Genomic DNA, 17,435 nt, shown 5'->3' on the forward strand with positions numbered 1-17,435 from the left:
AATGCCCTGCTCCTGGGGACCACAGGTTCCTTACCCAGCACCCCACCCCGGAAGTATTAGTGGTCTTAGCCTTCACTTCTAGGACCAATCCAAGTGTTTTCCCTATCAATCCACTGGACAAAGTCCAAAAGGCTGGATACCTTTGGAAAGATAATGTCCGCTTTAGCCTGCTTCCTCTGCTTTCAGTGAACACCGTGTGCCTTTTGGGCTGATATTCCTATATGATCTTGGATTTGGTTGCGCAAGTGCTGCCCATGGTCTCGGAGGAGGCCCGAGTCATATTCTTCCAAGCTACCGCTGATAGAATAGACGCAGGAAAGTTCACCATAAAATGTGAACACGACATGACCGACTCGCTGGGTAGATCGATTTCATCGGCACACCTGACTGACAGCGACTGGTCTTTCAAGGGTTGTCCTCTAAGCCTTAATTATGGACACGTTCTTTGATGGCTCTCGCCTTTTTGGAGAGAAGGCAGACTGCCAGGTCCTTGCGCTTGTCTGTGGCCCCTCGTCCATCCCAGTCTGCCATACCACCTTTCGTGGTCACGGAAGGGGTCTTCACCATGTCCATACCCTCCCAGCCACCACAGGCAACAGGCTTGCCAGCCTTTTTGTGGCTGAGTACACAGGACCATAAACCACTTGGGACAGGCAGCCAGAGGTCAGGACAATTCACCACCATCCACCATCCCCCACCCGTAACTGGCAGCTGCAGCCTCCAAACCCCTTTAGTTGCCCTCCAACCATTATGGGTATCCAGCCTGAGGCAGGATATACCATCTACTGCTCCACTGGCGGTCAGTAACATTGGACTGGTTTTGCAAATAGTCCAATAGGCTACTCCTTCCCCATTGTGACTATCCCTCCATCAATGCCACCCACTTATCACTGACTGACGGAGGAACATTTCTCCTTGCTCCATCAGGAAATGATGGCTCTCTTGGCCAAGTGAATCTTTGAGGGGTTGCCTGCTTCAGAAGTAGGTTGTGTTTGCCATTCCCGCTAATTTCTGGTGCTCCAGAAGGACAGGGGCCTTCATCCTGTGCCTTCTCAGTCTCTTCCTGAAAAAGGAGAAATTCAAGATGCTCACACTCGCACAAGTTTTGTCTACCCGGGAGACTGGATGGTAGTGTTGGAAATGCAGGAAACATATTTACACATTCCCGTCCTCCCTGCCCACAGACATTACCCGTACTTCACAGTTGACCAAGAACACTTTTAGTGTACCTGCACCCCTTGGGTGTTCACGAAAGTGATGGTAGTGCTGGGGGGTCCAGTCTTTCCCTACCTCGACGATTAGCTGTTGTAGGACTGCCCGCCCCAGGCAGCCTTCTCCAACCTCCAGCAAACCTTCTGCACTCACTGGGGTTTACTATCAACATACCGAAGTCATACCTGACACCTTACTCCCTCTCAGACGCTCCCTTTCAGCTGAGCTGCTCTGAACACAGTGCAGTTTCTGGCTTATCCTCCCAAGCGGCGAGTCCAGGATTTTCAGGCTATGATATCAATGTTTCAGCCTCAACCTGGATTTCGGTGAGAAGGACCCTGACGTTGCTGAGGCTCATGGGCTCCTGCTTGTGACTCATGCCTGTTGGCTTATGCTGGCTGTTTAGTGGGGACTGAAGTCCCCATGGACACATCATCAGAAGAATCTCTCCGACATGGTCCAGATCTTTGAGGGAACTATGAGGTGGGTAGGGCTGGCGCACAGCTGGTTTCGAATAAAGTTATTCAGTTGTTTGAGGTGCTCCACAAGTGATGTCAGGCGTCCCTCGACATCAGCATTTAACAGACCATGGTGTGGGGTCAGTGGGTCACTGATCCCATCCTTATGGGCACACTTTAATTCCTCTATGGGTGATAGAGGTTTCAAAAAGGACTTTCAGGCAAAGTTCCGTTTGGTTTTTTTTATTCGTAGGTTTCTTTCTTTATCAAGCATCATTAATATTTTTGGTTATTCATTTCAATTCAACATAACGTAGTGCCATCCTTATATATCCAATGCATTTCGGGGTTAACATACACCCCTTCATCAGGGAAAGGACACTGTAAACAAAAACATTACAATCAAAAAGTATCTAACTGAGTCACAAAATTTAGAAAAAATTAAATACATTCATGCACAGTGTTGTGGCCTGGGTGGTGGGGAGGGGGAGGGGTGGGGGGAAACTATGGGGTACACCGATTGTTATTCCAAAGTAGTTCCATGTGATAGGGAATGATATACATGCACATCGCGCATCGGCTTACGTGCGTCTTGCAGTAAGTATGCTGGTTGTTCTGAAAGAAGAAAGGGTAGGAGCGCGTCAGTTACCGGGTGACGGTACTACGGGATTGTTACATCTAACGCAGTGCAGTGGGGAGATGTGAGCTCAGACTGACCTGGTTATGTTGGATAAGGTCCTCCTTTCTTTCACGCTGGTTCAGGCGGAACGCCATTGACCGCGTTTCGTTGCCTTAAGGGAACACCGTCACGTGGGGCAGTAGGGGGGCGTGTTCGGGAGAGTGTTAAGGGACCGTGTAAAAATGGGGAGGATCGTGATGTGGTTTGGGAAATGTAGTAACCTAACGGTACGTGGACTACCTGGTAACCTGGCTGTGGGGCGGGGTCAAAAGTGACATGGGTTAAGTAACAATAAGCAGGGGAAAAAAGGAGACTGAACCCTGGGATTGTCGGGACTAGGGAAAAAGTCAGGACTCGGGAAAACAGTGCCTAAGCATTTAACAAATGATAGTAAGATAAAAAATGATAGTAAAATAAAATTAAGATTATATTCAATCAGTGTTCCTTGAAATGTTCAGGAATCACTGCCACAGTCCGTGAGCAACTTTACAGATAGCAAGAGAGTTCAATTCGTTCATTAAGCCCCAGTGGCTTCTGGGTTGACAATTTTTGGATCCATTCATTTTCTCTTTGGAGAAGAAATTTAGTATTGTCTCTGCCCTCCTGTTTTGGAATGGTTTCCAATATCGTGAACTTTAATTGAGAAATGTTATGCTTCGCTTCATGGAAATGTACTGCTACTGTTGACTTGGTACTTTTCAGACGAATGTTGGACTTGTGTTCAACGAGCCTAGTCTTAATCTTGCGTTCAGTTTTCCCGATGTAGAGTTTTCCACAAGGGCATTTTAGGGCATAGATGACATTACTAGTGTCGCATGTAGCGTTAACTTGCAATTTAATCTTGTTACCCTTCATTGGATGATCGATGGTATTACCTCGAATGATAGAATTGCAGTTTCCACAGTTAAAACATGGTTTGGTTCCCGAATAACAGACTGGTTTGGTGGGTTTGTGTCGTACTATTTCACCCAAGTTGCGTGATCTGGTATGTGCAAATAGGGGGGGTTCCTGAAAGATCTGGTTAAAGTCTGGTTCAAGATTCAAAAGTGGCCAATGTTGATAAATGATCTTTTTGAATTTGTTGGTGCTGGTAGAAAACTTTGAGACAACTACTATGCGTGTCTGTTCTTTTTTTGCACTGGGTTGTAAGAGTTTCTGTCTATCAGTGTTATTAATTTTCTGTATTGAACTTTCGATGATGTTTTCAGGGTACCCTCTGTTGCGAAATTTGCATGCAATTTCTTTGATCCGCTGTACAGCCTTCTCCGGGTTGGATGTAATCCTTTTAGCCCGTGCCATTTGTGAGTATGGTAAATATGTTTTTAAGTTAGATTCATGGAAGCTGCTGTAATGAAGCATGTTGTTTCTATCAGTGGGCTTGGTGTACAGGTCTGTCTCTATTGTTTGTCCGCTGATGGATACTTTCACATCCAGGAAGTTAACACTTATATTTGAAATTTCCCAAGTTAGTTGTATTCTTTGATCGATCTTATTGAATTCCAACAGTCTGTCTTGTAATTCTTCTTGTGTGTTTTTCCAAACGATAAAGATATCGTCTATGTATCTTGTGAACAGGATGAGGTGATCAGTCCATTGTCTGTTGTTGAGTATGTGATTTTCCTCATAGTATTCCATGAAAATGTTCGCATACGCGGGAGCCGCTGAATTGCCCATAGCCATTCCCACGAGTTGCTGGTACCATGTTTCTTGATGTTTAAAATAGCTTTGGTACAGCGTGAATAACATGAGTTCCATTAGGAACGTTTGAAATGGTCTTTCCAAGTCAGATTTAAGCAGGCATTGTTCAATTGCTTCAATCCCCAAGGAGTGGGGTATTGACGTGTACAGGGACCTTACATCGGCTGTACATAGAATCAGTTCCAGGTTAGGTTCTAGTTGTAGGTTCCTTAGTTTCGAGATGAAGTGTGTCGTGTCTTTGGTGTATGTCCTCATTATTTGTACCATCGGTTGTAGATATTTATCTAATAGTTGTCCAACGGGTTCCTGCAGGCTCCCACATGTAGAGACGATGGGTCTCATAGGGGGGTCATTCACGTTTTTATGAATCTTGGGGAGCATTCTCAAAGTCGGACTCTTGGGATTGGATTTGGTGAGGAAATTCTTAGTTTTCGTATTAATTATTCCCATTTCCAATGCTCTATCCAATATGTTGGTGAGGGTTTTCATGTATTCCATTGTGGGATTTCCATCCAGTTTCATATATGTCGTCGTATCGCTGATGTGTTCCAACACTTTCGCTTCATACATGACTGTGTTCATAATTATGAGGGCACCGCCCTTATCTGCTTTGACACATGTTATGGTTTCATTATTAGATATTTTCTTCAACGTGGTTAAATCCTTTTGTGTGATATTCTTGGTTTTCTTGTGTTTATGTTGAATTTTCATTAGATCCTGTTTAACTCTATTTTCGAACAAGTCCAATGTTTTGTGACTTACAGGTGATTGAAATGTACTGTGTGGTCTCAATCCGAGAAGCTGATCTGGTTCTACTGAGGGGTTGGGGGGTAGCACGTTGTCAAAAAAGTGACGGAGTCGAAGTTTGCGCATCAGCTTAAAGAAACTGACTTCAAGTTCCAAGTTATTTGTGTCGGTTGTGGGTACAAAGGAAGTTCCTTTCTGTAGGAGTTGGATTTCATGTTGGGTCAGTTGGTAGTCGCTAATATTGATAACTAATTGTTCTGTGTTCTCTTGGTTGGTTTGTCCTTGATAGTTCCCGTTGTACTCCTCGTGGTTGGTGGGTCTTTCCTTATTTCTTTTTCTTTTGTTTTGTCCTCTCCGGGGTCTCCTTTTTGTGCTTGGCCCTGTTCTAAAAAAGGACTTGGATCTATCTGTTGACTGGTCGTAGGTTGCTGTGCCTTAGTTGTGTCAGGCTGAGATGGTGTCGGTGGAGCTCTCCTAGTTCTTTGAGTGTTGTCACTATCCGATGAGGAGGTGTCGGTCTGTGATGTATACGGCTTGTTACGTCTTTTCTGGGCGTACACCTCCGCCCACGTATAAACTTCTCCAAGTTTATAGTCAAGAGTGTCCCTCTTGTATTTGCGAATCTTGCGTTCGTTGATATCATTTGTGTGTTTTTCCATCTGTGATTGGATGTCTTCCAGTATGTTTTTGAGTTCCTCCTCTGTCAGCATTTTAGACAATTCTGCTGATGTTTCCTCTATTTCTCTCGTAAGCTCACCCAATATTCCAGACATATTTACCATACTCACAAATGGCACGGGCTAAAAGGATTACATCCAACCCGGAGAAGGCTGTACAGCGGATCAAAGAAATTGCATGCAAATTTCGCAACAGAGGGTACCCTGAAAACATCATCGAAAGTTCAATACAGAAAATTAATAACACTGATAGACAGAAACTCTTACAACCCAGTGCAAAAAAAGAACAGACACGCATAGTAGTTGTCTCAAAGTTTTCTACCAGCACCAACAAATTCAAAAAGATCATTTATCAACATTGGCCACTTTTGAATCTTGAACCAGACTTTAACCAGATCTTTCAGGAACCCCCCCTATTTGCACATACCAGATCACGCAACTTGGGTGAAATAGTACGACACAAACCCACCAAACCAGTCTGTTATTCGGGAACCAAACCATGTTTTAACTGTGGAAACTGCAATTCTATCATTCGAGGTAATACCATCGATCATCCAATGAAGGGTAACAAGATTAAATTGCAAGTTAACGCTACATGCGACACTAGTAATGTCATCTATGCCCTAAAATGCCCTTGTGGAAAACTCTACATCGGGAAAACTGAACGCAAGATTAAGACTAGGCTCGTTGAACACAAGTCCAACATTCGTCTGAAAAGTACCAAGTCAACAGTAGCAGTACATTTCCATGAAGCGAAGCATAACATTTCTCAATTAAAGTTCACGATATTGGAAACCATTCCAAAACAGGAGGGCAGAGACAATACTAAATTTCTTCTCCAAAGAGAAAATGAATGGATCCAAAAATTGTCAACCCAGAAGCCACTGGGGCTTAATGAACGAATTGAACTCTCTTGCTATCTGTAAAGTTGCTCACGGACTGTGGCAGTGATTCCTGAACATTTCAAGGAACACTGATTGAATATAATCTTAATTTTATTTTACTATCATTTTTTATCTTACTATCATTTGTTAAATGCTTAGGCACTGTTTTCCCGAGTCCTGACTTTTTCCCTAGTCCCGACAATCCCAGGGTTCAGTCTCCTTTTTTCCCCTGCTTATTGTTACTTAACCCATGTCACTTTTGACCCCGCCCCACAGCCAGGTTACCAGGTAGTCCACGTACCGTTAGGTTACTACATTTCCCAAACCACATCACGATCCTCCCCATTTTTACACGGTCCCTTAACACTCTCCCGAACACGCCCCCCTACTGCCCCACGTGACGGTGTTCCCTTAAGGCAACGAAACGCGGTCAATGGCGTTCCGCCTGAACCAGCGTGAAAGAAAGGAGGACCTTATCCAACATAACCAGGTCAGTCTGAGCTCACATCTCCCCACTGCACTGCGTTAGATGTAACAATCCCGTAGTACCGTCACCCGGTAACTGACGCGCTCCTACCCTTTCTTCTTTCAGAACAACCAGCATACTTACTGCAAGACGCACGTAAGCCGATGCGCGATGTGCATGTATATCATTCCCTATCACATGGAACTACTTTGGAATAACAATCGGTGTACCCCATAGTTTCCCCCCACCCCTCCCCCTCCCCACCACCCAGGCCACAACACTGTGCATGAATGTATTTAATTTTTTCTAAATTTTGTGACTCAGTTAGATACTTTTTGATTGTAATGTTTTTGTTTACAGTGTCCTTTCCCTGATGAAGGGGTGTATGTTAACCCCGAAATGCATTGGATATATAAGGATGGCACTACGTTATGTTGAATTGAAATGAATAACCAAAAATATTAATGATGCTTGATAAAGAAAGAAACCTACGAATAAAAAAAACCAAACGGAACTTTGCCTGAAAGTCCTTTTTGAAACCTCTATCACCCATAGAGGAATTAAAGTGTGCCCATAAGGATGGGATCAGTGACCCACTGACCCCACACCAGATCTTTGAGGGAAAATCTGCAGTGGTGACTGCCGAGATTGAGCAGCGACAGTTGACAGCTTTCAACCTTCCTCCCGAAGTCTGTGATACTCTGGCAACCAGGCATCCCTCCACCAAGTCTGTATATGCCTGCCATTAGGATAATGTCAGCCCCGCCCCACTCCCTTTCTGCACCGCTATCCCAGATTCTTCTATTTGCTCTCTCTCTGCTCAGGGTACAGTTAAAGGTTACCTTTCAGACATTTTGGCTTTTTTGCGGTTACTAGACAAAGCTTCTCTATTGAAGTCACCTGTTGTGGCAAGGTTTCTTATATGATTGCAGCACGGTTACTCCCCCACCCCTCCCTCCCCCCCGCCATTTGTCATGCCCCAGTGGGATATGAATCTGGTTCTCCCCTTCATAATGTGTGCACCCTTTGAGCCTATGCACAATTGCCCTCTTAGGCTCTTGACCATTAAAAGTGTATTTTTATTGGCCATAAAATTGACCAGGATTGTCCGTGCATAAGTCGCTCTCATCACACCCTCCATACACCACCTCCTACCCGGACAAGTTGGTCCTCTGGACATGTCTCTTTACTTCCAAAGGTTGTAACTCCCTTCCATGTAGGCCAAAACATCACCCTGCCTACCTTCTGTGTTCCTCCTCATCTCTCCAAAGAAGATGAGAGACTCCACCGCATAGACCCAAAAAGAGCATTGTCTTTTCACCTAGATAAAAGACTTACGGAAGGATGATCATTTCTTCACGGGTGATGTAGAAGCGAAGAAAGGGAAGGCTGTGCAAAAACAGACCCTCTCAAGATGGATAAAGCTCTGTATCAAGATCTGCTAAGCATTGGCCTAGAAGCAACCCTGTGAGGGTTTTTATGCTCATTCTACCAGAGCTAAGGCTGCAAACACAGCATTAGCCCATGTAAACCCTGTCCTGGATATCTGTCAGACAGCAATGTGGGCAACTCTGCAAGTTTACCGAACACTACTACCTGGACAGTCAGGTCCATCATGATGGACACTTCGCCCCTTCAGTTCTACAGGACATTTTTATTTGAATTTGGCTTTGCAACCCCCCTCCGAGTGAAGGTATTGCTTGGGTATCTATTCTAAGGTAAGGAATCTGCAGCTAGAAGTCGATCAGATAAACAAGTAACTAACCTTCAGTAACTCCTTTCCTGGTAGACTATCTAGCTCCAGATTCCTAACTGATCCTCCCCGTTTTGAGAGCCGTTTCTAGTGTACGGGACACCAGTGGTCCGTTTCAGTGGTGGCCGGCATGGTTTGCGGGTGGCGGGGTGGGTGTGGATGCGCAGAAGTTGGGGGTTCATCAGAGGGGGTGGTTGGGGGAACGGTAAAAAAAAAATGATTGGTGAGCACCCAGGCTCCCCTGACTAATCACAACATTGCAATGCAGCGTTGTGCTTGGTTTTAAGCATCCTGGTTTGACGCTCAACCAGGGAATGGGGACCTGGGCTTGTTCTCCACACAGGCTGTAATGCAGCCTGCATAGAGAGCGGGGAAAGTTTGCATGACTGGTTTGAGCAGGCGAGAGAGCCGACCAGTCATTGTGCACTTGGGAGTGGGCAAACCACTCCTCCCCTGCCCTTCTCCGAGAGCAGAGCAGCCCCGCCCATCCGCAAAGTAGCAGGAAATATAAAATGATGATTACTTTGCTGTGCACTGTTTACAAGCAGTGGGGCGACGCTCAGCCACCATAGTGGAGGAGCCGCCCCTGGTCATTTCTCATCGTGTCTCCATGCTCCTAGCATGAAACATGGCAAAAGTAACTGACTTTGGCGCCTTTGGGTCATTGCTATATAGGTACAGGGCGCGTCACTTCCGGGACGACTGACGACACAAAGCAAAACAACGCTGACTACCAGTGCTTAGGGTTACAGCTCAAAATTGTTCTGGTTCTAGTCTGACGCCTGGTGATATTCTAAGGTAAGGAATCTGCGGCTAGATGGCGTCCCTACCAAATAATGCTTTACCAAAGGTTAGTAACTCATTCTTCAAGTCAAATTGTTCCAGTTTTGTTTGCTTTTAGGATGCCTCTAGATAGTCTTGTGCGACCACTAGAGGCATCCCCTTCTGCCCTGTGCTCGCCACACTGTTGTCTTCATCCTTAAGTGCCTCTTTTGCAGTGTCCCTCCTTGCTCCAGCAGAGCAGCAATTCATGTTTCCTGGATTTTGGCACTAAACCACTCCACACAGTTTGGGAAGTCGACAACGGAGTGCTGTATACCACCTGATTCCTTTTGAGTTAGCCCCTTTTCATCTATGTTCAACTGTTGAGTGTAGGGTCGGCCCCATTGTCCCGAGGACTGTTCGGCTGCTTCGTGCATTTTTACTTGGCCATGGATTGCCTCCCCTCCGACTTTACCACATTTCCTCTCTTGCATTCTCCTACCCCCACTGCTCCTCACTTGGGCTTTCCATATTGTTACCGACCACTGCCTATGCCTCCATTGAACCCTGGAAAGCTGGTTCCTCGCTGCTAAACCGAACTGAAACTGAACTTCTCCCAGATGGCCATCTGCATCCACTATATTCTTACTTTTTCTGGGTCCCAGTAACATGGGATCAACTTCTCCTCCCCGCACTAGACCTAATACACTCCTGTGCTCCACTGCATGTTGTTTTTGCAGCTGCTTCGACCCCACAAGAATGCACTTCAGTTTTATTTTTTTCACTCTTTCCCTTAAACTTTGTTGCCTGAGGTGTAGGAACGATCTCACACAGCCGCTTACATCCTTTCACCCTCCTGAGGTCCCTACAAGGTCTCCCTGCCTCACCCAAGTGTCTGAGGGCGCGGTCTCATCCACCAATATGGTTCCTTCTCTCTCATTGGGCCGTTTCCAAGCTCGGAACCACCTGCTTCAGCAGGTGTTCCCTGCTGCTGCAAGTGACCTAGTTGCCAGGCTGGGGGTTGCTTTTATCGTTTATAATGGGCAAGCAGTAGTGTATATCGAAGCCTACATTTCTTACTCCATGCCCAATTAAGTCATACCCCCCCCTTTTGTTTCTGAGGCAATTGTGATTTTTTTCGTTTACCATTTCAGTTTACCGGTGTTGTATCGCAGATTAAATCCCTCAAATTGTTTGTATTTAGACACATAGCATCCATTCCAGAGAAGCCTGCATAGAGCACTCCTCTGATGAAATAAGTGGTGTCATATTAGTCCCAGTTCCCAGACACGTCATGGAGTGGCCAGATAGGAACACTACTTATACCAGTTAGCTTAAAATAAAAATATACTTACCAAACATAATTTTTTATTGTGTTCTTCACCCTAAGATAGCACCACTGAGATCGCATGTTAGAAAAAAGTTTTGTTTCTAATGTGGAATAATTAAACGGTAAAGAGAACATCTGAGGTAGTATCATTCAGAATTATATTCCTTCCATCAGTAAACGCATGAAAAATATGACAACAGGCACTACAGCGCACCAAAACCCGAACGTCTTACGCCAGGGAGCTCTCGCTGCCCATTCTTGTCGCCCTCCCTCATAGAGGTGATTGGAGGGAGCTGAGAGAAAGGTCAGCGCTTTACCTCTCCAGGGTGCGTGATCTGTACATAAACAACACTGTAGCACACTTCGCCATCCTGCAGGACCAATACAGGATCCTGGTGCAACACTTTTTGTTACACAGGGCGCTGAGGGCGGGGATTAGGCAGTACTGGCGTGCAGGTTTGTTCGAACCAGTGTTCCTTTTGGCCCTGCAGTGCATATGTGAGATTTCTGGGAAGCAGCATGCACCATTGCTTTTATACAGTGCACTGCTAGGGCAAGCAAAAAAACAGATCTCCAACCTTTGCCGGAAAGAAATGAGGCCTACCTGGGAGTCCCCGTTGAAGCTGATCAGCCTAAAATACTGAAGAATACTCCAAGGGCTTACTGCAACACGCCGTAAGAGATTGGTTTACTGGTTGAGGGGGGTGAAACCCTTCTCCAGCAGCAACCACAATTTCTTCTCAGGCTGTGTCCCAAGCTAACCCTAAATTAACCTGTCCTCAGCCCTCGGGTAGCTTGGCACAGAGCTGTCTGGCTTAACTCCGATGCAATGTGTAAAGTACGTGTACAACACTTCAAACAGTAACACAGTGAAAACACACCACAAAAGGGGCCCACAACTGTTAGAAAAATAGAATGATTTTTATTAAATAAAACAAGACCAAAACAACAATATTCCAATCAGTAGAAACAGATATTCATTTTTAAAGAGTTTAGTAAAAATAGCGTCAAAAGATGTAGAGCCCCATCTGTGGATATCTGGTCGTTCTGGACCAGCACAAAGTCCCAACTTCAAGCAGACCGCAATGGAATGCAAGCCGGCTACAGGGACCCAGTCATGCCCGCTGACCGGGAATACTCAAAATCATGTTTTGCGGAGCGTTGTGAGGATCCACGTTGAGATGTGTCGCGCAACTGAGCGACGTCTGTTCTGAAATGCAGAGGAGCTGCAGTGCAAGATCCTACTGTGTAATTGTCGAAGATTTCATCTGCGAGGTCCTACATTGCGAAGTATGGAGTCAGTGATGTGTCACTCAGTCAGGGGGATGAGATGGTTCAGAGGAGCTGTGATATGAAGCCCAGCATCGTCGACAATGCTGCAATTGATGAAGGATATGAGGGCCTGCGTCAAGGCGGCATCGCGCCAGCGGTTCCGATGCGGCGACAGGCTGTGATGAGGGTCTTAGCTGTGGTTTCACTCCACGCAGCAGCAGTAATGTGTCTGTTCTGCTTGGGGTTACACCGTGCATCAGAGTAGAAGTGCCGGTTCCACAGAGGCTGGCCGAGCACCATAGGCCGACTTCCAAGGTCCAGCACTGACGTGGCACCACTTGGCAAGGTAGACTTCCAGATGGCAGAGTCCAGGTGCATGAGCAGGAGCAGGGTTGTTCTTCTGTTCCCGAGGCTCAAGTCAGGAGGCCAGCCAACTAGCCCTTGGAGTTTACTCTGGAGTTCTGGGTACAAGAGATGTAGGTCCATTCCTAACCCAGGCAGGAGGGCAGCAGGGAGCAGCCCATCGCAGCAAGGCAGCAGCAAGGCAGTAGTCCAGAAGTACAGAAGCCTGGCAGGGTAAAGTGTACAGAGTCCTAAGGCCAGCAAAAACGAGAAAAGCAAAAATAGAGGAGGAAGGCAAAATGTTTGGGGTAAGATCACTCTAAGGGTGACGGGTCTAACGTTCAATTTAAACGTATCCAATACTACTTTCTCCACAGACCGTATGTCATGCCCAAGAGAATGAATTTAATGTCCTTAGATGTGAATGTGTGCTGCCCCCAATGCAGAGAGCTTAACGTCGCATTCCTCCACATGGTCTGAGAGTACCCATTTCTTACCCCCTACTAAAGCAAAATGTTGGACGCTTTGTTAATGGCCACAAGACACCTTTTGCCTACATCACCTGCGACCTGCCTCTTGAGTTGGTTTCCCTGTCCGAAGGCGGGTGCAAAATGCAAGAAACAATTCCCTTGACCCCAATTTGTTCAAACACATTAGTCAACAAATACATTAAAATATTGAATCTTATATTCAATGTGTGATCATTACATTTTATTAAAACAATTTTTGATTTCATTCCCATTATACAAAAAAGCTAAAATCACATCAGATTGTACACTTATAACACAATAAAAATGAATTCTTTCTTCCTAAAAGACAACTAATAATACATCACAGAATTATCCTATATTAAGACAGTTTCCAATTATGACCAGCATAAAAAGAGACAAACAAATGTATGACACAACCCTTGTCAAATACCAATGCACATCCAAATGGACTCCGAGACACCACAGTTGATATGTTGATTCAATCAATATTCAACTAGATTGTGTTAGTTCTTGAATTGTTTTCTCAACTGCGTCGACCCGTTTCGATGGTTATTTAATTCGACCCTTCGTCGTATATTGCTTCCTTAAAAACGGATCTTTCTCGCATATTCTTGTAGCGAAAAGACCTCGCTCCTCCGAGTGTCGGGTTTATGGTAAAGGTATAACATTTGCCGTAAACCCGACACTCGGCGGAGCAAGGTCTTTTCGCTACAATAAAGCTGTTAGACGGAGACAAGTGTAGAAGCCTTGCAGCAACACGGAGTGAACACCGAAGCCCACTTTAATTTGAGTGAGTGGGACACAGTCTAAGCACACGGACGAGAACGTATTATCAACTTTAGTGATGGGGTGATTTGAAAGGCCACATCCCTATGAATTCTATACTCATAGGATGTGAGCAGAATATACGACAAAGATACGTTTTTAAGGAAGCAACATACGACGTTGGGTCGAATGAAATAATTTAAAACAAAAATTACGCCTGGGATTAACCCAAATCAAGGGCAAAGGATAATAATTGTGGAAAACAAGAATAAGAGACAGAAAAATTGAGTCTTGACAAAGATGGTGTTATAATTTGAAAACCATCGAAACGTGTCAACGCAGTTGAGAACACAATTAAAGGACTAACACAATCTAGTTGAATATCAATCGAATCAACATATCCACTGTGGTGTCTGTGTACATTTGGATGTGTATTGGTATTTGACAAGGGTTGTGTCATACATTTGTTTCTCTTTTTATGCTGATCATAATTGCAAACTGTCTTAATATAGGATAATTCTGTGATGTATTAGTTGTCTTTTAGGAAGGAAGAATTCATTTTATTGTGTTATAAGTGTACAATTTGATGTGATTTTAGCTGTTTTTGTATAATGGGAATGAAATAAAAACTGATGTTTTAAACAAAATGTAATGATCACACATTGAATATAAGATTCAATTTTTTAATATATTTGTTGAATGTTTCTTGCATTTGGTAGTAGTACCTCATTTCCCTTGATTGCATTAAGGCGTCCCTCTTTTTTCACTACCGAAGACTGGTGCAGTCCCGACCAGATTTGTAGATATTGCATTAATCCTTGCTAGACTTCAACTTTTAATTACAACCCACACCTCTAATGCTGCTCCGCCCCAGGTGAGTGGAGACCTGTTCCTAGTAACCCGGACATCACAAAAGCCTACCTAACCCCGCTTGTACAGCACTTACTCCTTACTTTGACTGTGGCTCACTCCCTAGCATCATCTTCTTTCTCATAGGGCTGGCTCCTTGAATGTGTTGTTATTTTGTTTTTAGTTTGACACATCACAGGATACCATGCTTTTCCATAGTTGTGTTGACTACCTCCAGCACATGAGGGGGTCTACGTGATGACATAATTACGAATAGTATTTGAATCTAGTCTACTTAAATGAGATATTATCTGAACCCTGGTTTCCCCAGGGGAATGTGACGCAGCTTTTTGATATCAGATGTGCCTGTAATACATTAAAATCCGTAAGAGGAAAAACACTTGAAAAATGTGAAATTGCTTTCATAGAAGATGTCATATTTATTGCCTTACTGCTTTGCACCCTGCAGGGTCAAAAAAGGCAGAAATCTTCTGGATTGTGTGTGAAACATTCTCCACGTTCCAATGTAGTAGTGACAGTGCAGCCAACATGTTTTATTCAACCGACATTGCTTAAGAGCTTCTTGTCAATTTTAATGAAAACAGGGCACATTTCCATGTTTAAGTATACGTAACCAAAGCAATACATCATTGTCAATGCACGAAGAAACCCATTAAGTGTTGACTACTGTTTAGAAAGTATCTTCCTTTTAGCTCAGCAAGTTGGTGCAGAAATGTCAACAAAACAGCAGCACACTGCTTGTTGTTAGGTTTCCCTTGCACTGTGCTTGCAAAGTCTCTTGTACAAATTCTTTTTTTTTTTTAAATCAAGGGGCTTCGTGCCCACCCAATACATACCTTTAATTACCATTGGCTGGCTCGCACACCACTCTGGCTTCATCGTCTGCACTTCCTCCTGGTCTCAGTCTTCTCCTGGGCTTCGAGTCGAGTCTTCTCCTGTCGTGGAGCCTGGGCAAAGTACTGCTTCTGGTGGATAGTGTCCTTAAACTGCAGGCTCCTGCAGTTCAGGCACTCTATTTTTAATTTTCAAAATGCACTCTGAGTGCATGTCTCTGCAGTCCGCCGTACTCGTAAGTACTGGATGGTATCACTTAAGATGACATTTTTTAGAATAACGCAGTGTATGTTAACTCAGCTATCTATTGAAACCAAACCAGCAGGGAGCATACTTCATTGTTAATACATTGGAGAGTACCGGCCACCTTTAGATTTTAACACCTACAGTGAGGAATGGTTGCTACTTACTACCGTTGAAAACAGTGGCAGACAAATATAGATATTGCTGCTCTTTGGACATGAGCTGTGACTGCCATCTAGTGGATCCCTTGTAAATTTAACACAAATGTTTAAAAATGTGTTAGACCTGTCTTCCTTTGTTGTGGTTCCCCCTAACGTTTTGCCTTCAGGCCGCCTGTTTTTGCTGACTTCCTTTTTGCTGGATTTAGGACTCTGGGAACTTTACCACATGGTAACATTGGCTTATCCACAATTTGCATATGTAGTTTACTTCCAAGTCCCTAGAAAAGTGCACTGCATGCGTCCAGGGACTGTAAATTAAATGCTACTAGTGGGCCTGTAGCACTGATTGTGCCACTCACTTAAGTAGCCTTTAAACCTGTCTCAGTCCTACCATTTCAGAACCTGTGTGTGTAGTTCTAAAGTGCCGTACCAACCTGGCAAGTTAACCCTTTTGCTGGGCCCAAGCAATCTTCTCTAATACATATAAGTCACTCCGAATATAGGCCCTGGACAGCCCATGGGCAGGGTGCAGTGTATTTAAAAATTAGGACATGTACTTTTAAGTTTTACATGTCCTAGTAGTGAGAAACTCTTTCATTTGTCTTTCACTACTGCAGGGCCTAGCTCTCCCATAGGATAACATTGTGATTAACTTATTTCATGTTATAAATGTAATTTCTAATTAGGAAGATATTTGACCCTTATGTTTGGTATCTCTGGAATCACAATTTAAAACGAACCTTTGCTGGAGCTAGATTTTAAATTGTAATTCTGAAAATGCCACTTTTATAAAGTTGGTATTTTCTTACTTTAACCGTTTGGTGTCTTCTGCAGGTCTCTGAATACAAGTCTGGGTTGAGTGATAGCTGGGCTTTTTACATTCCTTGTAGACAGCCACATACAAAGGGAGCGTAAGCGTGACTGATTGGCCATCCATATCCTGATTGGCCATCCTGAGTAGGATTGGAGAGAGGAGCTGACACGCCTTAATAGGTTATTTCTTGTCTCCACCCAAAGGGACACTTCAAAGGCTTCTCTTTGAAGTTTTCCCGACTTAAAAGGCACAACTGGGTAGAAGTATTGGACACCACCGACTGTGAGAAGAATACCTTAATGTGAGGAGTGAGAAGGACTGGATCTGCATCTTTCCAACCCAGAGCCAAAGAGACTCAGAGGGCTTGCCTCCTGTTCTGAAGTCTCGGGAACATCAAAGACTTCCTACCATCCACCCTACAGCACCTGGAAGCTGCCATCTGAGTCTTGCCCTGCCATGTGGTGCCAATCCAGTCCTGGACCCTTGGAAGTGGGTATAGAGTGCTGATCAAGTAAATTCCCATGCATCATTGTCGTTGCACAGCTAGGAACCGGCGCATCTCCCTCGACGCCAGCGCATCTCCGCTGCCGCAATGGCTGAAGACATTGTATTCGCTGACTTCCGTGGCACATTGCCTCCAGTTTTTGATGCCTCCTTAACTTGCGTAGCTCTACGACGCATCGCCTACATCTTAGGTTTCAAAGACAACGCGTCTCCTACTCGCGTGGATCGGAACTGATCCATTGCCTAGATCCCAAGGGATCGACAACGCATCACCTCCTCTGCTCCTCGCATCTCAACACAACCACGAACCAAGGTACTGTTTCAGCGGGCCAAGCCTGGTCCCTGTATCTGACTCACACTCAGTCACCCTAAGCCTGAACTTTTGGATTTAACCTGGTCTAGTGCGCCGAAATAGCCCCGGTAGGAGCTTTATGCCTTTATGCACTACATTTCAGTTTATTCTTTAAAAATTC

At 44.7% G+C, this 17,435-nt stretch overlaps 1 protein-coding gene across 11 annotated transcripts in view; it reads left to right on the plus strand.

The window, feature by feature from the left end:
* PLEKHA5 (pleckstrin homology domain containing A5) overlaps positions 1-17,435 on the plus strand; it is a 1,381,245-nt gene that overhangs the window by 1,128,021 nt on the left and 235,789 nt on the right. The gene's annotated exons all lie outside the window — the stretch shown is intronic.

This window comes from Lissotriton helveticus, chromosome 1_1 (genome assembly GCF_964261635.1).
Source record: "Lissotriton helveticus chromosome 1_1, aLisHel1.1, whole genome shotgun sequence".
Lineage (NCBI taxonomy): Eukaryota > Metazoa > Chordata > Amphibia > Caudata > Salamandridae > Lissotriton > Lissotriton helveticus.